This window comes from Electrona antarctica, assembly GCF_951216825.1.
Source record: "Electrona antarctica genome assembly, chromosome: 6".
Lineage (NCBI taxonomy): Eukaryota > Metazoa > Chordata > Actinopteri > Myctophiformes > Myctophidae > Electrona > Electrona antarctica.
In genome coordinates this window covers 53,084,282-53,096,781 of record NC_136811.1, presented here as the reverse complement: position 1 = coordinate 53,096,781, position 12,500 = coordinate 53,084,282, and the positions used below count along the sequence as shown (strand labels likewise).

Here is a 12,500-nt window from a genome sequence, read left to right as displayed (position 1 = left end):
TTTATTTATATAGCACATTTCACAACTCAGGGTTTACAAAGTGCTGTACAGAAAGTTAAAAGCTACACTGTCAAGCAAAAACAGCAAAAACACACACATAACAAAGCCAAACAAAAACACAGAAGACTCAAACGGAATTAAAAGCCAAGGTGTAAAGGTGGGTCTTAAGGTGAGATTTAAAAGTCTCGATGGTGGGGGCCAGTTTGACATGGGAGGGGAGGTCATTCCACATTTTGGGGGCTATACGACAGCAAAAGCTCGGTGTTTAGACGTGCCTTTTTTGTGACCTTAAGATGAGAGGAATAGAGGAGAGAGATAGGTGAGAGGAATAGAGGAGAGATAAATTAGAGGAGAGAGATGAGAGGAATAGAGGAGATGAGAGGAATAGAGGAGAGAGATAGGTGAGAGGAATAGAGGAGAGAGACGGTAAGAGGAATAGAGGAGATGAGAGGAATAGGGGAGATGAGAGAGATAGAGGAGAGAGAGAGATAGAGGAGAGAGATAGATGAGAGAGATGGTAAGAGGAATAGAGGAGATGAGAGAGATAGAGGAGAGATAAATGAGAGGAATAGAGGAGAGAGATGAGAGGAATATAGGAGATGAGAGTGATAGAGGAGAGAGATGGTAAGAGGAATAGATGAGAGGAATAGAGGAGAGAGATGAGAGGGATAGAGGAGAGAGAGAGAGAGAGAGAGAGATGTAATGAGAGGAATAGAGGAGATGAGAAGAATAGAGGGGATGAGAGGAATAGAGGAGAGGAATAGAGGAGATGAGAAGAATAGAGGGGATGAGAGGAATAGAGGAGAGGAATAGAGGAGATGAGAGGAATAGAGGAGAGAGATAGATGAGAGGAATAGAGGAGATGAGAGGAATAGAGGAGAGAGATAGATGAGAGGAATAGAGGAGAGAGATAGATGAGAGGAATAGAGGAGAGAGATAGATGAGAGGAATAGAGGAGAGAGATAAATGAGAGATAAATGAGAGAGATGGATGAGAGGAATAGAGGAGAGAGATAGATGAGAGAGATGGATGAGAGGAATAGAGGAGAGAGATAAATGAGAGATAAATGAGAGAGATGGATGAGAGGAATAGAGGAGAGAGATAAATGAGAGAGATAGAGGAGAGAGGTAGAGGAGAGAGGTAGAGGAGAGAGGTAGAGGAGAGAGGTAGAGGAGAGAGATAGAGGAGAGAGGTAGAGGAGAGAGATAGAGGAGAGAGATAAATGAGAGAGATAAATGAGAGAGATAGATGAGAGAGATAGATGAGAGTAGTAGAGGAGATAGAGAAACAGAGGATAGGAGTAGAGGAGATAGAGAAACAGAGGAGAGGAGTAGAGGAAATAGAGAAACAGAGGAGAGGAGTAGAGGAGATAGAGAAACAGAGGAGAGGAGTAGAGGAAATAGAGAAACAGAGGAGAGGAGTAGAGGAGATAGAGAAACAGAGGAGAGGAGTAGAGGAGATAGAGAAACAGAGGAGAGGAGTAGAGGAGATAGAGAAACAGAGGAGAGGAGTAGAGGAGATAGAGAAACAGAGGAGAGGAGTAGAGGAGATAGAGAAACAGAGGAGAGGAGTAGAGGAGATAGAGAAACAGAGGAGAGGAGTAGAGGAGATAGAGAAACAGAGGAGAGGAGTAGAGGAGATAGAGAAACAGAGGAGAGGAGTAGAGGAGATAGAGAAACAGAGGAGAGGAGTAGAGGAGATAGAGAAACAGAGGAGAGGAGTAGAGGAGATAGAGAAACAGAGGAGAGGAGATAGAGAAACAGAGGAGAGGAGTAGAGGAGATAGAGAAACAGAGGAGAGGAGTAGAGGAGATGGAGAAACAGAGTAGAGGAGATAGAGAAACAGAGGAGAGGAGTAGAGGAGATGGAGAAACAGAGGAGAGGAGTAGAGGAGATAGAGAAACAGAGGAGAGGAGTAGAGGAGAGAGAGAAACAGAGGAGAGGAGTAGAGGAGAGAGAGAAACAGAGGAGAGGAGTAGAGGAGATAGAGAAACAGAGGAGAGGAGTAGAGGAGAGAGAGAAACAGGAGAGGAGTAGAGGAGATAGAGAAACAGAGGAGTAGAGGAGATGGAGAAACAGAGGAGAGGAGTAGAGGAGATAGAGAAACAGAGGAGTAGAGGAGATGGAGAAACAGAGGAGAGGAGTAGAGGAGATAGAGAAACAGAGGAGAGGAGTAGAGGAGAGAGAGAAACAGAGGAGAGGAGTAGAGGAGATGGAGAAACAGAGGAGAGGAGTAGAGGAGATAGAGAAACAGAGGAGAGGAGTAGAGGAGATAGAGAAACAGAGGAGAGGAGTAGAGGAGATAGAGAAACAGAGGAGAGGAGTAGAGGAGATAGAGAAACAGAGGAGTAGAGGAGATGGAGAAACAGAGGAGAGGAGTAGAGGAGATGAGAGTAAATTTAGAGGAGAGAGACTGAGTGCGGCTCACCTTCATCTCTAAAACACAACCTCAAAATAGACCATGATCTGAACTATTAATCGTCACCTTCATTCATCTTCCATCCATGCTGTTTCAGTCGCTGGCCGTTTTATGACAAACTAAACGGGGAGCATTTATGTTTTTCCCCCTCTATGACAGAAAAAAATGAATGGCAACAACAGCACGTGTGTGTGTGTGTGTGTGCGTGTGAGTGTGTGCGTGCGCGCGTGGCCGTTTTCAAAGTGCGCAGGCAAGGGCGTCATGAGAACAGTCAGTCTTGTAATGCTTTGCAGTCTTATTTATTTATTTATTTATTTTCTGAAAGGTGCGCAAAGTCATTAAGGAGAAGAAGGGTGCTGTTGACGTGCATGCATGCCTTTGCCAGGCTCCATCACTGATTGGCTGGGCCGGACACACACACACACACACACACACACACACACACACACGCATGCGCCCTCCTATAGCCAGGGTTAATGCATGAACTGGTTGGTCGTACATTGTGTACCCAGGTCACGGCTTTGACAGGGCTATACTGTAGATACAGTGTTGCGTGTGCGTGTGTGTGTGTGCGTGCGCGTGTGTGTGTCTCTGTCTGTGTGGAATGAGAGAGCAAGATGCTTGTGTGAGGAACTTCCACCTTATCGTACCATGTGGAGAGGCAGCAGCATCACATATCCTTATCGTACCATGTGGAGAGGCAGCAGCATCACATATCCTTATCGTACCATGTGGAGAGGCAGCAGCATCACATATCCTTATCGTACCATGTGGAGAGGCAGCAGCATCACATATCCTTATCGTACCATGTGGAGAGGCAGCAGCATCACATATCCTTATCGTACCATGTGGAGAGGCAGCAGCATCACATATCCTTATCGTACCATGTGGAGAGGCAGCAGCATCACATATCCTTATCGTACCATGTGGAGAGGCAGCAGCATCACATATCCTTATCGTACCATGTGGAGAGGCAGCAGCATCACATATCCTTATCGTACCATGTGGAGAGGCAGCAGCATCACATATCCTTATCGTACCATGTGGAGAGGCAGCAGCATCACATATCCTTATCGTACCATGTGGAGAGGCAGCAGCATCACATATCCTGACATCATCGCATCATATCACATGGTTTCATCATGCATTGCATCACACCACACAATGTCATGTCGTTATTGTTATATGAATATATAATACAATCGCATCATTGTTGCATTTTGATCAGTTATGGTTCACTTTATTATTTGTGTCTCGAATTGTGTCTCGGGGAGTAAAAATACTTTTACACCTGATCTTTGTGTGGATCTGCTACTTCTGACGCGTTTGTGTGATGCTGTAGTCTATAGCCAGTGTGGCGTGATCAGGTAGGGTGTTCATTTATGAAGAAAAATAAGGGAAAAATAGTTAGAAGAATAATGGAGATTGATTGAATACTTTTTTTAACAGTTTGCAAAGAAAACCAAAAAAAAGCACAGGAAAGTACAGACCCCAAGAAACCTGAAAGTTGTAGGCTTTCTTCGGGGACCTTCATTAACGAGGTTTCTGCCCATCCGACAGCATTATAGTACAGGCATAGGACAATACATTAAAACACATTGTATAGGGGGGGGGGGGGGCACGGTGGCACAGTGGGTAGTGTTGTCGTCTCACAGCTAGAAGGTCCTGGGTTCGATACCCGCTGGGGACGCTGTAGGCGCTGGGTGCGTGCTCCCTCCCCTGCGTCATCAGTGCCCATACCCGAGGCGGGGTTGGCGAAAGGGCCTCCCTACAAGCTCATAGCGCGCCACCGAGTGGCGCACTATGAGCTTGTAGGTCTGCTATTTTTGAAAAATCAAAGAACGACTGACATAGAAACATAGCTTTTTCAGAAAACTCTCAGGATGTAGAAGACATTTTTAGAATCTGATCTCAGGTCAAAATGGGTTAAGGTAACACTAGCGTAGCAGTGTTATTCATTATTAGCCAATAGTATTGAAGGAACACGGAATGCACTTGGCTGTCTGAAGGCAAACTCCACTTCCCGAACGCTCTATTTACTTTTCACGGGCAGTCGCCGGACAACCGTTAACTGTCAAGTAACCCCTGTTAAACCTTTCTTTCTTAATTGTTTTCCGAATTCAATTGTCCTGTTTTTATAGCATCATTCATTTGCTTACTGTTTTACGTGGAGCACATTTCAGGGGTTGACACTAAATGGTAAATGGTGCATTTATATAGTGTTTTTATCCAAGGCGCATTACATTCACCCATTCACACACACATTCATACACCGATGGCAGCGGAAACCATGCAAGGTACCAACCAGCACATCGGGAGCAATTAGGGGTTCAGTGTCTTGCTCAAGGACACTTCGACGGTAACTCTGGGGGAGCCCGGGTTCGAACTGGCAACCTTGCGGTTCCCATCCAGGCACTCTACCCCTGAGCCACCGCCGCCCCTTTCCCTTTGAGATGTGAGATGTGAGATTCCATTTATTGTCAATGTACAGTACAAGTACAGCACAGCGAAAAGTATTTTCGCATCTCACCAATAGTGCAAACATGTCAGTAAGGAGGAGGGTACATTAATTACAGTAGTACAGTAGTAACAGTAGATATGGGCGGAGCAGTAGTCATTTAAATAAATAAATAAGGATATGAGAAGGAAGAAAAAAAACATGATCTGTCCATACTAAGGTCTCAGATGCACTTGACCATCGGGCAAGTAAGTAATACGTATACAGGTCTTGTTGTACTTTCCCAAAGGTCATGGCCACTTGCCCGAAACGTACTGTAGACCGGCCCAAAATGTAATTACTGTTCAATTAAACACAGGACTCTCATCCCTCGATTTTTATAGCAAATACTTACATAGCTGACACTAGACCAGTCAGTGGCCTTGTGGTTAGAGTGTCTGCCCTGAAACTGGGAGGTCGGGGTTCGATCCCCGGCCGGGTCATACCAAAGACTGTAAAAATGGGACCCAATGCCTCCCTGCTTGGCACTCAGCATCAATGGGTTGGATTAGGGGGGGTCAAATCAACTAAATCGAATGATTCCCGAGCGCGGCACGGCTGCAGCTCACCGCTCCTTGGCTGCGGCTCAACTGCTCAAAGAGAATGGTCAAATGCGGAGAACAAATTTCACTGCGGTAACGTGTGTGACAAATCGTACGACTTTGACTTTGAGCTATGAATATGAATATGGGTTTTTTAATTTGTAGCAACTAGGGATGCCGCCGATTAATCTATTTTCCGATTAATCATCGGAGTTCTCCGAAATCGATTTTAATATTTCATAATCGAAAATCGGATTTTTTTAATTTATTTTTTAATAGCCCAAAATAGCCTATAGGCTAATAAGTAAGGCTGCATGATATATCGAACATGTACCTTCATCACAGTGGAGAATATAAGTATAAATCAAGTTGAGCAAAGCCACTCTTCTCTGCCCCTCTCTCTAACAGACACAGTTAACGATCGCTTGTTAAGCGCCTGCCAGACAGACAATCAGATGAAATGAAGGCAGTTGTAGAGTAGAGTGTAGACTAGTGAACTGAACGTTTTCTGTTTATATCAAGTACTTCATACCAGCCCCTTATGAAACTACTTCTCCCCAAATACAAATGATTTCATTTTCCATCCTGAATGGCAGTAACTAGCATACAATGAGAACTGAGAAGATCTCCACAAAGGTTTACTCATCAAAACTGATTATAAAACTGTAACCATCAAAGCATGCACTCAACATATAATGGTTATGTGACCATGGCATGTGCATAATATAAAATCTTAAAAGTTGTATCTGATATTTTCTTTTTTTTGGGGGGGGGGGGTTTCAATGAATCGATTATTAATCGGCAGAGCTGTCGATTATTCGATTTGGCTGATGGTCACTTTCTGGCATCACTAGTATCAACAGTGAAAACAAGCACATATAGGTCAGCCGTTCCACAGACCAGAAGACAGAGAGAAGACTCTGGCCATGTTCAGATGTTAAGTTGTGTTTATAGACAGTTGTGCCCCCTCTCAGACGAGCAGTTTGCCCGGTCGGGGAATCTGAAAGAAGGTGGGCAGCCCTTAGTGTCAACACCTGCATTTGAACTGACTTGTTGTTTAGATGTGCTTAACGGTCTGCATTTGCCTTGCCTTCAGAATCAGTTTTATTAATCACATCATGGTTTTACATCATGGTGTAAACCAGTCAGTTTAATGCGTTTTCACCGCGTACTCCTTCGTTCTGTAGTATTCTGTTTAGAAGAGAGAGGATAGAGGGAGAGTAAAGTGAGATAGAAAACAGGTTAAATTGAACAAATAAAGTCTAGTAAGATACACACATATAGCTTATTTAAAAGCAGGTCATTCATAATATTAAGACCATTAGCATGATATGCAGGTCGTGTGTGCATGCTTGTTCTTTTTTTTTTTTAGAAACAGCATGATTCGCAGGTGTGTGCACGTTCTTTCAGAAACATTAGCTTCAACATGATGCCATAGGGCTGGGTAGAAACATTAGCTTCATCATCATGTAGGTGTGTGCATAACATGATGCCATAGGGCTGGGTAGAAACATTAGCTTCATCATCATGCAGGTGTGTGCATAACATGATGCCATAGGGCTGGGTAAAAAAACAAAATCTTTGCTGTGTTGAAACAGCAAAGATTTAGCTTTTTACAAGCAGTGGCCAAAGCAAGCAAAGGCCTTGCGTTGCCATTGCATCATATAACATCTTCACATCATACCATACATGTATCATCATCATCAGGGACAAATTAGCCATTGGGCCAGTGTGGCCGTGGCCCAGGGGCCCTTGGCTCTCAGGGGCCCTTCGGGGAAATTGGACCTCGCATTTTCTAACATTTTTCACAAATAATAGAAATAGCAGACAACACATCACTTTGTGATGTGTTGTAAGCTTTTTGAAAAGTTTTTTTTTTTTTTTTTTTTTTTTACATTTGTCAGTGTCAGAAAATGTTCTAACTAACCCCAGCCTCAGTATAAGTAGGTATCGGTCTGCTTTTTGGAAGCCCTGCTATATGATTGCTTTATATTGTAAATCTGATGTTTTTATTGGATAGGGGTGTTCCATTTGTATGTAGTGTTTTATGTTGTCTGTTACAATTTACAATTTAGGCATTTAGCAGACGCTCTTAATCCAGAGCGATTTACAATAAGCAAGAACAAAAAGCATGGCAATACATCATATACATAAAAAGTAGTTATCATGAAACATGCATAAGCTAAGAACACAACAGTGGAATATATCTATATAATGAAACTTTATGAATAAACTATACACTATACTATACACAAAGTGCTATGACTAGATAAAAGGCAATTCTAGTGCTGTCTACGTAACATGCTATAAGTCTGTATAAAATGCTATCTAAGTCTACATGAAGTGCTATCTAAGGGGCTAGGGCAAGTGCTACAGGCCATTCAGACTACGAGGTTACAAGGTTTCTGCCCAACAGCAACGATATAACACAACAACCAACATTTAACGCCAACAAAACACCCATGTGCATCATGACATTACAACAAAACACCCATGTGCATCATGACATTACAACAAAACACCCATGTGCATCATGACATTACAACAAAACACCCATGTGCATCATGACATTACAACAAAACACCCATGTGCATCATGACATTACAACAAAACACCCATGTGCATCATGACATTACAACAAAACACCCATGTGCATCATGACATTACAACAAAACACCCATGTGCATCATGACATTACAACAAAACACCCATGTGCATCGTGACATTACAACAAAACACCCATGTGCATCATGACATTACAACAAAACACCCATGTGCATCATGACATTACAACAAAACACCCATGTGCATCATGACATTACACGACACAATCATTATAACGTCGCATCACAGCTGACCGGGACAGACATTATGTTGTGGGCTGGATAAATATGGAAACGAGATAAATATGGAAACGAGAGAATGAGAGTTTATAGCCGTGATTTAATCCCCTCGCTTTATTCTGTGAAACCAACCTCGACTGACATGGCGAGTCATCATCCTGCCAACAGGGCAGTAATATCTGCTGGTAATGCTGGTCTAATGTTGAGTTATGGTTTCAGAAGTACAGGCCCTGTGCAGTAGCAGGGTTCATTTATGGTTTCAGAGGTACAGGTCCCTGTGCAGTAGCAGGGTTCATTTATGGTTTCAGAGGTACAGGCCCTGTGCAGTAGCAGGGTTCATTTATGGTTTCAGAGGTACAGGCCCTGTGCAGTAGCAGGGTTCATTTATGGTTTCAGAGGTACAGGCCCTGTGCAGTAGCAGGGTTCATTTATGGTTTCAGAGGTACAGGCCCTGTGCAGTAGCAGGGTTCATTTATGGTTTCAGAAGTACAGGCCCTGTGCAGTAGCAGGGTTCATTTATGGTTTCAGAGGTACAGGCCCTGTGCAGTAGCAGGGTTCATTTATGGTTTCAGAGGTACAGGCCCTGTGCAGTAGCAGGGTTCATTTATGGTTTCAGAGGTACAGGCCCTGTGCAGTAGCAGGGTTCATTTATGGTTTCAGAGGTACAGGCCCTGTGCAGTAGCAGGGTTCATTTATGGTTTCAGAAGTACAGGCCCTGTGCAGTAGCAGGGTTCATTTATGGTTTCAGAGGTACAGGCCCTGTGCAGTAGCAGGGTTCATTTATGGTTTCAGAGGTACAGGCCCTGTGCAGTAGCAGGGTTCATTTATGGTTTCAGAGGTACAGGCCCTGTGCAGTAGCAGGGTTCATTTATGGTTTCAGAGGTACAGGCCCTGTGCAGTAGCAGGGTTCATTTATGGTTTCAGAGGTACAGGCCCTGTGCAGTAGCAGGGTTCATTTGCGTTGTGCTTTTCACTGATGGGAGCTGGGTGTGTGGTTGGTGGGCCCTTTTAGCTTTTAAAAAGAGAAAAGTTTTAAGTTTTACCAGTTTTCTGAAAAAAAGCTATGTTTCTATGTCGGTGGTGCTCAACCTTTTTCACGTCAAGGACCCCTGGAATTATCTGCATTTGGCCGCGGACCCCCATCTGAAAATATGTTGTTCCGTTGTGCATCTGTCCCCCTTTTAACAGACTCTGGGTTGAGACCATAGAGTTATAATAATATCTATAGAGCGGATGGAACAGCATATTTTCAGATGGGGGTCAGCAGCCAATTATATACAATCTTCGGGGTCCTTGACATGAAATAGTTTGAGAATCACTGATATAGAAACATTGTTTTTTTCAGAAAACTGTCCGACTTAGAAGCCATTTAGACTAAGGCCATAATTATGTTCAGCCAGCAGGCAAACACAATAACTTCAACATTTTATAAATATCGAAGAAAGACATGTTGCTGGGAATAGAAATAGGCTATAAGCACGTTATGAGAAGCGTTGGAGCATCTACATGTACATCACTAAACCCCATTGTTAATTTATGACAGACAGACAGTACGGCTCTAATTGTTTTCGGTCGATTGACTAATCAGTTACTCAATAAATCATTTCAGCCTTCGTTTGGCCTGTCTTTAGGGCTGTGTGTGTGTGTGTGTGTGTGTGTGTGTGTGTGTGTGTGTGTGTGTGTGTGTGTGTGTGTGTGTGTGTGTGTGTGTGTGTGTGTGTGTGTGTGTGTGTGTGTGTGTGTGTGTGTGTGTGTGTGTGTGTGTGTGTGTGTGTGTGTGTGTGTGTGTGTGTGTGTGTGTTTTACGGTAACTTCTGACTCATATTGCTCCTCACAAACCTCCCAGTATGAGTGAGTGTCCGCACGTGTGTGTGTGTGTGTGCCCATGCATGTGTGTATGTGGGTCAGTGTGCAGCAGCAGAGTGTGTGTGTGTGTGTGTGTGAGAGAGAGAGTGTGTGTGTGTGTGTGTGTGTGTGTGTGTGTGTGTGTGTGTGTGTGTGTGTGTGTGTGTGTGTGTCGGCCAGGTGGATGCAGGATGTGAGGCATTAGTCTCATATCATCTGGTTCACAGTTGCTGCCTCGTTATCAGATTCTGTCAGTGTTCAATGTCTCCTATTTACACTGTAACACCCTGCCTGTTCAATGTCTCCTATTCACACTGTAACACCCTGCCTGTCCAATGTCTCCTATTCACTGTAACACCCTGCCTGTCCAATGTCTCCTATTCACACTGTAACACACTGCCTGTCCAATGTCTCCTATTCACACTGTAACACCCTGCCTGTCCAATGTCTCCTATTCACACTGTAACACGCTGCCTGTCCAATGTCTCCTATTCACACTGTAACACACTGCCTGTTCAATGTCTCCTATTCACACTGTAACACCCTGCCTGTCCAATGTCTCCTATTCACACTGTAACACGCTGCCTGTCCAATGTCTCCTATTCACACTGTAACACCCTGCCTGTCCAATGTCTCCTATTCACACTGTAACACGCTGCCTGTCCAATGTCTCCTATTCACACTGTAACACACTGCCTGTTCAATGTCTCCTATTCACACTGTAACACGCTGCCTGTCCAATGTCTCCTATTCACACGGTAACACCCTGCCTGTTCAATGTCTCCTATTCACACTGTAACACACTGTCTGTTCAATGTCTCCTATTCACACTGTAACACACTGTAACACCCTGCCTGTTTAATGTCTCCTATTCACACTGTAACACCCTGCCTGTTCAATGTCTCCTATTCACACTGTAACACCCTGCCTGTTCAATGTCTCCTATTCACACTGTAACACACTGCCTGTTCAATGTCTCCTATTCACACTGTAACACCCTGCCTGTTCAATGTCTCCTATTCACACTGTAACACCCTGCCTGTTTAATGTCTCCTATTCACACTGTAACACCCTGCCTGTTCAATGTCTCCTATTCACACTGTAACACCCTGCCTGTCCAATGTCTCCTATTCACACTGTAACACCCTGCCTGTTCAATGTCTCCTATTCACACTGTAACACGCTGCCTGTCCAATGTCTCCTATTCACACTGTAACACCCTGCCTGTTCAATGTCTCCTATTCACACTGTAACACCCTGCCTGTCCAATGTCTCCTATTCACACGGTAACACCCTGCCTGTTCAATGTCTCCTATTTACACTGTAACACACTGTCTGTTCAATGTCTCCTATTCACACTGTAACACACTGTAACACCCTGCCTGTTTAATGTCTCCTATTCACACTGTAACACCCTGCCTGTTCAATGTCTCCTATTCACACTGTAACACCCTGCCTGTCCAATGTCTCCTATTCACACTGTAACACACTGTAACACCCTGCCTGTTTAATGTCTCCTATTCACACTGTAACACCCTGCCTGTTCAATGTCTCCTATTCACACTGTAACACCCTGCCTGTTCAATGTATCCTATTCACACTGTAACACCCTGCCTGTCCAATGTCTCCTATTCACACTGTAACACCCTGCCTGTTCAATGTCTCCTATTCACACTGTAACACACTGCCTGTCCAATGTCTCCTATTCACACTGTAACACCCTGCCTGTCCAATGTCTCCTATTCACTGTAACACCCTGCCTGTTCAATGTATCCTATTCACACTGTAACACCCTGCCTGTTCAATGTCTCCTATTCACTGTAACACACTGTAACACCCTGCCTGTTCAATGTCTCCTATTCACACTGTAACACACTGTAACACCCTGCCTGTTTAATGTCTCCTATTCACACTGTAACACCCTGCCTGTTCAATGTCTCCTATTCACACTGTAACACCCTGCCTGTCCAATGTCTCCTATTCACACTGTAACACACTGTAACACCCTGCCTGTTTAATGTCTCCTATTCACACTGTAACACCCTGCCTGTTCAATGTCTCCTATTCACACTGTAACACCCTGCCTGTTCAATGTATCCTATTCACACTGTAACACCCTGCCTGTCCAATGTCTCCTATTCACACTGTAACACACTGTCTGTTCAATGTCTCCTATTCACACTGTAACACACTGTAACACCCTGCCTGTTTAATGTCTCCTATTCACACTGTAACACCCTGCCTGTTCAATGTCTCCTATTCACACTGTAACACCCTGCCTGTTCAATGTCTCCTATTCACACTGTAACACCCTGCCTGTTCAATGTATCCTATTCACACTGTAACACCCTGCCT

At 44.0% G+C, this 12,500-nt stretch overlaps 1 protein-coding gene across 1 annotated transcript in view; it reads left to right on the top strand.

Moving 5' to 3' along the window:
• The window catches only part of LOC306925148 (uncharacterized protein), a gene marked incomplete at its 3' end in the record, with an annotated part of 74,770 nt that overhangs the window by 1,375 nt on the left and 60,895 nt on the right, over positions 1–12,500 (top strand). The window lies entirely within an intron of this gene.